Source organism: Alligator sinensis, unplaced genomic scaffold (assembly GCF_000455745.1).
Source record: "Alligator sinensis unplaced genomic scaffold, ASM45574v1 scaffold406_2, whole genome shotgun sequence".
Lineage (NCBI taxonomy): Eukaryota > Metazoa > Chordata > Crocodylia > Alligatoridae > Alligator > Alligator sinensis.
Genome location: NW_005842543.1, coordinates 715,309 through 725,020, shown reverse-complemented (window position 1 = coordinate 725,020; position 9,712 = coordinate 715,309).

Here is a 9,712-nt window from a genome sequence, read left to right as displayed (position 1 = left end):
ATGTGGTGGTGGGGAGCTCTTGCAGGTGGCTGTGGTGGTGAGGGGAGGTAGCAAGTGTTGACTGGCAGTTGGCAACCACCTGTAGATGCTGCTGGCCGTATTGGGGGTGCGTGAGTGCTAACGCCTGCAGGTGCTGCTCTCAGGGGGTGCACTGCCAATCTTGGGGGGGCTACCCCCTATGCATTGCTAATGCTGGTAGTGCTTGAGGCAGACACAGCTAGAGAAAAGCAAGAAAGTAGGAGCCAGGAAAAGCTCAGTAGGAGAAAGAGAGCCAGTGAAAACTTCAGGAGAGAGGAAGAGCCTAGAGAAGACTCAATACCTGTGGAACAGTGAGAGAAAAGAGATTAGGGGTCCAATGAAGGAAAAGGAGACCGTGAGAACTAAGGCCTGAGTCCCATAGCCCAGTAGGGTAGAGACCCCTAAAGGTGGAAGGGGCTGAGTGCCTACTGATGGATGATGTGTAACATCTGTGAGGCCTGGGTATGACTGGGTGTGGCTGGAGGTCACGACTTAAGCCAAGCAAGGGTTGTAGAATAAAGCACCTTACCCTCATCAGTCTCTGAGGGCAGCCTCCATTTCTCTAAAAAATAAATACATCAAGGTGTGGAAGGATAGGTTACCCAAAAGAGAGCAAAATTAATAAGGGCTGAGGGGGATTCAGGAGCATCACACCCACCCATGGAGTGGGACCCAGTTACACATGCTAATAGTAGAAAATGCTTTTTGGCAGAAGAAGATGACACTGGACTGTTACTCTTCCCCCTTGCTTGTTTTTTGCCAAGGGTCTAATAGGCTCAGGTTCAATGGCTGCTTCATGTCCAGTTGTGCTGTCCGTTGCATATGGAAGTTGGAAGGATAGAACACCTTTCAGCTGCGGTGTGAGGTACCTAAATCAAACTCTTGCTTGAGGAGGCTGTCCTGAGCACCTCTAACCCCTTTTTGCTCGATCAGGTGTTTTGCTACATTCCTCCTCCCAGATAGACTGAACTGCTTCTGGGATCAGACTGAATCACAATGATTACCTTGTGAGGGACAGTTTCAAGGGAGTTGAGCTGCATAGGCCAGTGATCACACTCAATACTAATAAGGTGACCCTAGGAAAGAACAATGCTCACAGGCCATCACTTGGGTTTCCCTGCTCCCTACTGAACTGGCCAAGAGACCCTTATCTTGGAGGAATGGGCAGGAATACTGATGTTTGAACCTGAACTGTATAAAACTCCCCCATACAAGCAGAGGTGTGGGATAGGGAACTTGCCTCAAACCCTGAGCACTGATGCTGTGGGCCCTGAGACCTCATTCACCCAATAGTGAGTATGTGTATTCTCTGCTGCATCTCATTGTTCTTCTTAATATTGACTGATTGATAATATCCCAAAAAATAGCGCATAGTTTGGAGGAACTTGCTTTGGCTTTGCTGGTACTTCTTCAGATAAAATAAAAGTCCCCAGAGACATCCTGGGTGTAACAGCTATTAATTCTTCCAGCTTCTTGCCTAGTGGGAGGGGCAACCTTTATGGCAGGTGTACTACAAATTAGCTTTGGCCTCTCCTAAAGTGCCACGCTGATCCCCTTCCCCTGTCTGATCAGCTCCTCTGCATTCTGCTTCCAGCCCTGTGCTCCTTAACTGATTTGCTCTCTGTTTCCTGCTCTACATCACGCCACATTATACACTCCACTTGTGGCACCCCAGTCACAGGTTGGCTAGCCCTGTTTTAGCTTATCTCCATCATTGTCACAGTTGTGCTATTAGTAGTCATGAAAATTGACTAAACTTTGTCAATATGAAGACTCCAAGTAAAATGGTAAGAAGCCCTAAATGTGCAAATAGCAGAGGTTCCCAAAGTGGCTCTTGGTAGTAAGGTAACAAGCCTTAATGAGGTGCAAACACCTGAGCACTTGCTGTTCTCGCATGAATTAGGTGGCATGCTCAGTTCCATTTAAGCACTGCCTTCAATATTGAAATCAACGGGATTTTATAAGTGATGGCTGCTACAGGCATAATTTATAAATGTTATTAACAGGTATCTTAAGTAGCTTATACTGTGCACGTTCCACAGTATCAATCATGTATGTAGACACAACTTACTCTAGCTGAACTTCAGGTTCTTGCCTCTCCTAATAGATGCATTCATTTTGGAATACAGTTTTCAGTTTCCTTTTCCAGAAGGAGTAGCAAGTACAGTGAATTAACTAACTAGGATAGATCCACTGAGACCCATCTGGACCCAATCAGAGCTGTATGTTAACTTCCCAGGTATGCATGAAAATGTTGATAGTTTGTCAGACTTAAAGGAATGTTTTTCATTCTGGGGATTGTATCTTGGAACCAAGATGTTCCCAAATTTGAAGCAATTTCCTAATCCTGTGACCTCACGAAGGACACCAAATTTCAAGACAAACTGTGTAAAAGGTGTAGATCATGGAACACAAAACAATCAACTTTGAAACAAAAATAGTTTTTCAGCTTTAGGTATAGCAGAGCCTGCCATATGGATGCATTCCAGAATAGTTGTCCCACTAAATTCCCAAGTGTAGACAAATACTTATGTGAGATGTGATCTTATGTGTGGGAACAGAATACAAGAAAGATGACCAAACATGATGTGGGTATTTGGTACTAGTATATTTAGAAATAATTTAAGATGTTCTGTCACCCTGGCTTCATTCTTCCTTTTACTTCTCCCTGCTACTTTTTCATAGATTTCATAGACATTAGGGCTAGAAGGGACCTCACAAGATCATCAGGTCTAGCCGCTGCCCAAGTGGCAGGAAGTCAGCTGGGGTCAAATGATTCCAGCAAGATAGGCATCCAAGTGTTTCTTAAAACAGAGTAGGTGCTTGTACCACTTCTAAGGGGGAGTCTATTCCAGGCCCTGGGGACTCAGACGGTAAAAGAAGATTTTCCTTATGTCTGGCCTAAAATAGCCTTCCAGGAGTTTGTGACCATTGGACTTTGTCTTCCCTTGTGGGGGTGCCCTAGTGAACAGATGTTCTCCCAGTTCCTGATGCACACCCCTTATGTACTTACAGGCTGCCACCAGGTCACCCCTGAGCCTTTGCTTCTCCAGGCTGAAGAGTCCCATGGCTCTCAGCCTCTCCTCATAAGGCCTGCTCTCTTCATAATTTCATAATTGGTAGGGTCGGAAGGGACCTGAGCAGATTAAGTCCAACCCCCTGCCATGGGCAGGAAAGGATGCTGGGGTCAAACGATCCTGGCAAGGTGTCTATCTAGTCTCCTTTTTGAAGACCCCCAGGGTAGGAGTGAGCACCACTTCCCTTGGAAGTTGGTTCCAGATCCTAGCCACCCTGACTGTGAAGTAGTGCTCCTGATACCTAGCCTGAATCTACTCTCCGTCAACTTATGGCAGTTATTCCTTGTTACTCCCAGTAGTGCTTGAGGGAACAGGGACTCTCCCATTGCCTGCTGGTCTCCCTTGGCCAGTTCATAGACGGCCACCAGATCCCCTCTCAGCCTTCTCTTGTGGAGGCTGAACAGGTTTCTGTCCTGTGCCTCTCCTCATAGAGCCTGCCCTGTTGCCCCCTGATCATGTGAGTGGACCTCCTCTGGACACTCTCGATGTTGTCCACATCTCTCCTGAAGTGCGGCGCCCAGAACTGGATGCAGTACTCCAACTGCGGCCTGACCAATGTCATATAGAGGGGGAGGATCACCTCCTTGGACCTGCTCGTGATGCAACTGTGAATGTATGACAAGGTGCGGTTAGCCTTCCTGACTGCATTCTCACAGTGGCGGCCCATGTTCATCTTGGAGTCAATAATGACTCCAAGATCCTTTTCTGCCTCTGTGCTGATGAGAAGGGAGTTCCCCGGCCTGTAGGTATGCTGCTGGTTCTTTTCCCCCGAGGTGCAGTACCCTGCACTTGATAGTGTTGAATCCCATCTTATTCTCATCTGCCCACTCCTGTAACCTGTCCAGATCCAATTGCAGCCCGTCCCTCCCTTCTAGCATGCCCACTTCTCCCCACATCTTACTGTCATCTGTGAATTTGAACAAGGTGCTTTTCATCCCTTTGTCCAAGTCGCTGATGAAGATGTTGAACAGTGTGGGCCTGAGGACCAAGCCCTGTGGAACCCCACTGCCCACATCCCTCCAGCTTGAATAAGACCCATCCACCACCACTCTCTGGGTGCAGCCTTCTAGCTAATTGGCGACCCATCTGACTGTGTAGGCATCAACACCACAATCTCCTAATTTTTTTTAACGAGAATGGGGTGAGAGACAGAGTCTTTCTGGACTTTAGGAAGGCCTTCGATGCTGTCCACTGCGACAACTGCATCCAAGGATTTTGTGACCTGGTCATAGAAGGCCACCAGGTTGGTTTGACAGGACCTGCCTCAAATGAACCCATGTTGGTTGCCCCTAAGCACACACTCCCCTGCTGGTCCCTTGCAGATGTGCACCTGGATAATTTTCTGATAGAGCTTCCCCAGGACTGAGGTAAGACTAACAGGCCTATAATTTCCTGCGTCCTCCTTCCTCCCTTTTTTGAAAGTGGGGACCACATTGGCCCTTTTCTAGTCCTTTGGCACCTTGCAGAGTACCACGAATGCTAGTAAAGCTGTGCCAGGGGTCCCGCAATGACCTCTGCTACTTCCCTCTGCACTCTGGGGTGGAGATTGTCATGGCCTGCTGATTTGAACACATTCAGTCCCACCAGGAGTTCCCTGACTAGGTCCTCTCTGACCCTGGGCCTGGCTGCGCCTCCCCTGGGACCATTGGGGATCCCAGTGGCGGGGATGACCTGGTCCCTGCTCAGATAAATGGGGGCAAAGACATTGTTAAAGAGGTTAGCTTTGTCATCTGGTGAGACCACCAGATTTCCTAGAGTGTGCTGCAGAGGCCCCACATTATCTGGAACCTTCTTTTTCCCCCCTATGTATTTAAAAAAGGATTTCTTGTTATCCTTGATCCAGGTTGCTAGTTCCAGTTTCATCTCCGCCTTGGTCTTCCTAACAGCCCCCTACAATCCTGAGCAACGAAGGTATAGTCCTCCATGGTGATGGCCCCTCCCTTCCATTGGGTGTACACCTCCTTCTTAGCTTTGAGATGTTCCTGGATGCTTTTGGTGAGCCATGGGGGCTTTTGAGCACTCTTGCCCCCTTTGATCCGTATTGGGCTCTTGTCCTCTAATCATGCACGTGACTCTCCTCTGGACTCTTTCAAGCTTCTCCACATCCTTTCTTAATTGCGGAGGCCAGAATTGAATGCAGTACTCCAGCTGCAGCCTCACCAAGGCTGAATAAAACAGGAGGATGACTTCCTGGGTTATGCTTGAGATGCATCAGTAGATGCAAACCAGAGTTTTGTTTGCTTTGCCAGTTGCAGCATCGCATTGGTGGCCCATGTTCATCTTATGGTCAATCATAACCCCCAAGTCCCTTTTAGTCGTGGTGCTGGTGAGTGTGGCACTGCTGAGCCTATAAGTATGATGTGGGTTTTTTCTCTTTAGGTGGAGCACCTTGCATTTCTCCATGTTGAATGCCATAAGTTTTTGATCTGCCCACCTTGTGAGCCTGTCAGTGAGACTGAATCGCCAGCCTATCCTCTAGTGCAGGGGTTCTCAGTCTCTGGGCTGCAGGTCAGCTGCTAGTCTGTAGCACGGTCAGCTGCCAGACTGGAAATGGCTGCAGACTGGCAAACCACAGCCCCCTCAGAGCCGGGCAGAGAGGCCACAGCTCTTTCCGAAGGACCCATGGCAGTGCAGGGTTTGCCCTACCACCCTGCCTGGCCAGCTGTGACTGCTGGGCCGTGGTTTACTGGGCCACGGCATAAACTTTGGGAATCCCTGCGCTAGTATGACTGCACTTCCCCATAATTTGATGTTGTCAGTGAACTTGGCCAGTCCGCTTCTGACACCAAATCATAGAGTCTAAATCATTTATAAATATGTTAGAGCAGGTCCAAGTATGGAGCCCTGAGGGATGTCACTGGTCACCATGAACCAGACTGATTTGGTTCCATTGACTATCACTCTGTGGGTCTGACCATGGAGCCACTTCCCCAGCTATTGGATCATAAGTTTGCCGAGGCCCCATTTTATCATGATGATCCCATGGGACTCCAGGTCAAAGGCTTTTTTTGAAGTACATATGATATCAACCTATTCTCCTTTGTCCAGGTGATGTCACATGGTCATAGAAGGAAATGAGGTTGGTCAGGCAAGACCTACCCGCAACAAAACTGTGTTGGCTGTCTCTTAGAACATTGCCTTCTGTTAGCTAGCCTATTGTTAATGGTTTCTTTGGGTTGTTTGTTTTTTGTCCCCCCCCCCTCAAGATCTTTCCAGGGATTGAGGTCAAACTGATTTGCCTGTAGTTCCCTGGATCTTCCTTTCTCCCTGTCTTGAAGACAGGCACCACACTGACCTTCTTCCAATCTTCCGGAATCTCTCCCTAGCACCACAAATTCTCCGATAGCCTCACCATTGGCTGTGCTATGATGTCAGCCAGTTCTTCTAGCACTCTTGGGTGCATTCCATCCAGGCCAGCTGATTTGTGGATGTCCAGCCTCTTAAGGTATTCCCTCACAAGATCTTTGCCAATGATGGGCCTATGCTTGCCCTTGCCCTAGTAAATCTGCATCTTATCAGGCAGGGTGATCCACTTAGGCTGGTGGAAGACCAACGCAAAGTAATTGTTAAAGAGATTAGCTTTTGTGTTGGTTGTCAGCTGCCCCACTTGGTTTAGCAAGGGTCCAATGTTGCCCTTGTTTTCTTTTTTCTGACTTCCCCATGTATCTGAAGAAGGACTTTTCCTTCTACCATTTCTTACTGAGTCCTTTCTTTTGTTTCACTTTTTTCCTCTGAAATATTAACATTTCTCTATCAGTCCTTTTCCTACTAATCTGTATGAATGTGTTCTATTTCCTCTATTTTCTTCTTGCTGTCCCCTGCCCCGCTCCTCTAATCTTCATCCGTTGTTTTGGGGAAGGAGTTCCATCCCTGAAGTGAGTTGTCTTGCTTCCATCTCCACTAAACAACTTTCCTTTCCTTTCTCCTCAAAGAACAGGGTCAGGTTATTTCCATCCCCAGTAAAAGGGCAGAGGGATTAAATTGGGTAGGGAAGAGGTAAGAGAAATATCTTGTCTTAAACTGTGTGATTTTTCTTTTTTTTTCTACTTTAATCTCCTCCCCCACTTCAAGAGAGTGAAAGCTGTCTTGGGTGGAAGTGAGAAGTAGCTAGGGCTGTCAGTTTAGCAGGTACAGAGTAACCAAGCTAGTTAGCAGAGAAGAAATGCGAGGAGGAGTTTGGCCTGTGGATAGAAGAGGATGAGATCATCTGTCCTCATTTCCACTCTCTTATTTCCAACTGCCACTACTCTTCTCAGTACTAACTGTGCTTCTTGGAGGCCATTACAAAAATTAATGGCATTTTCTTACATTATGATTCCTTCTTTTCAAGCAGTTGTCTTATTTTCAAGAGCACTTCCATCAAAGTATCTTCAGAATGAGTGGCTATAAAAGAACAAACAAATTATACTTAGATTATTGGAAACCTGTCACTGGCTGTGGCTGAGCAACAAAGCACATTCAAATGAGATAAATTTATCGAAATCTTAGACTTCATAGCTAATATTAAACACTTCAGACTGTGAAATTCTTTAACAACTACAAAGCACAACTGACTGACAGGAGAACAACATTTCAAGGGATGACTTGTTTAACTACAATGGAGTAGCTGCACCTATACCTAATTCTGGTTTAGATAATAAATAGGAAAAAAAATCCTTGCTTTCATGCCCTATCAACCAGACAACGCAGACTGAAATAAGAAGGGAAAGTTCTGCATTTCCTGGTTTGAACAAATCTGGGTTAGTCTTCTAAAATTTATCTTCTGGAGTCTTCTTCCCATGGTATGAGCCAGTTGATGCAGCTGAAATGGTGGTATTTGCTGGCAGCACTGGTTGCAAGTGTTTTCTTTTTTTTTTAATGTTCTTCCTATCCCTGTCCACCACATTTCTGGATGTTCTGAGGTTGGGGTGTACTCCTGCTGCTTCTGTGCCTTACTACAGAAGGTTAGCTGATTTTAGCCAATGGTTCAGGAACTGCTCCAAACACATCCCAGATCCATCCCTTCAGTGCTGTTTACTTGCTAAGCTCTAGTACAAGACTTCAGTATAGTTAACATGAGGAATTTTGAGAGAGGGTTACCATAAGTACTGTTTTTTTACTGGGACAGTGCCATTTTAAACACCTGCCCTGGGTATCCCATTGATTTCTCCCCCCTCCCTCCCATGCCTTTATTCTGTTTTACAAAGCCGTCCCCACTGGGACTGACAAGGTGTGGGGACAGGTGTCTCTCTCTTCCTACTTGCCAGTGTACATTGCTCAGGCTGGAGCTTGGAAATATGCCCCCCCCCCCTCCACCCCCAGCTTTCTCATCTTAAGATTCAAGAAATGATCACCCTACTTTTAGATAATGTCTCAGTAGAATTGTAGGCCAACACCACAGTTCTAGATTGGTGGGTGTGAAGCATAAGAAGTCAGAGGTTAAAAGATGTAACTGCTGTTTATTGGCTTTTTCTGCTGTCCAGTGCACAGACTAGAGGCATGTTGGACCAGAAAGAAGGGTGCTTTCCCTCAGGATGTTCTACTTCTACTCCAAGATCAAGAAAAGGGCAGTTGAAAAGACAATAGACCGCTACTCCAGGGGCCATTGACAGCTGAGTTTACCAAATCTAAGCCTTCAGAAGGATCTGAGAAATTCTATAGACTAACTTTGGTACCAGATACATTTCAGGATAGGTCTCTTCAAAACCCTGTGATGACAGGTAAGAAACTGGAGACTCGGTAGGTCTCTATGACCAGAGCTAGGGGGCACAGTATAGATCAGACCACTTTTTAGATCCCAGTTTATCAGACCTGATGTCTAAGCAGAAAGACTGCTGGTTCTGTGTAGACTGCTGGTCCTCAGTAATCTTTAACGGCTGTTGCCACACAGATCTAGCTCACCACTTGGCTTTGCAACTGAATTTTGAAACCGCTTTAGTGGTATGCAACTGGGCTCTCTAAAATTTTGCAAAGGATAAACACTGAATGCTGAATTTGCTTACTGTTGTATCAGTACAGTTTGACAATGTAAAAGAGTGAAGGCAGGAGTAATTACTGCTACTCATCATCCTATCACAGGCTGTCCATCAGTGATGATTGAATTGGGAGATCAATGCAGTTGCCAGTCTTTTTTTTTGTAATCTAGTAGTTGTTCAGGATCGCATAAGCATCTATGGCAGTACATGCCACTGCCAAGCTTTCCATATGTGATGCCAGTGAGGGGAAAGCAGGGGGAAATGAGAGGAATTTTGCTAAGGTCAGTAGCAGGCAATGGTACCAGGATCATTCTGGCTCTTTCTTTCAGTGGCTTAAAGAGATTCTCCTGTCCTTTTTTTTATAAGTATGACTTAAGGCGTGGCCTAGGCCAAATGAGAGAGCTCTTTGTCTTTCATTGTTGTAGGAGACTGCTCCTTGCAGTCCTGTAGCACCCTGCTATGATTCCTGCTCCACAATGCAGCAACTGTTGCATTACTGCACAGGCAATTGACTCAATGGCTCACTGCTCTTCACTCAACGCATATTAACAATCGTCTTTCCTTTTTAATGGTCTTGATGTTCCAGTCCTGTAGCACTTCTGACTGTAAGGGGCTGGATATATTGCAAGCATACATTCAGAGTGGCCTGCTAGCTAAATAGTG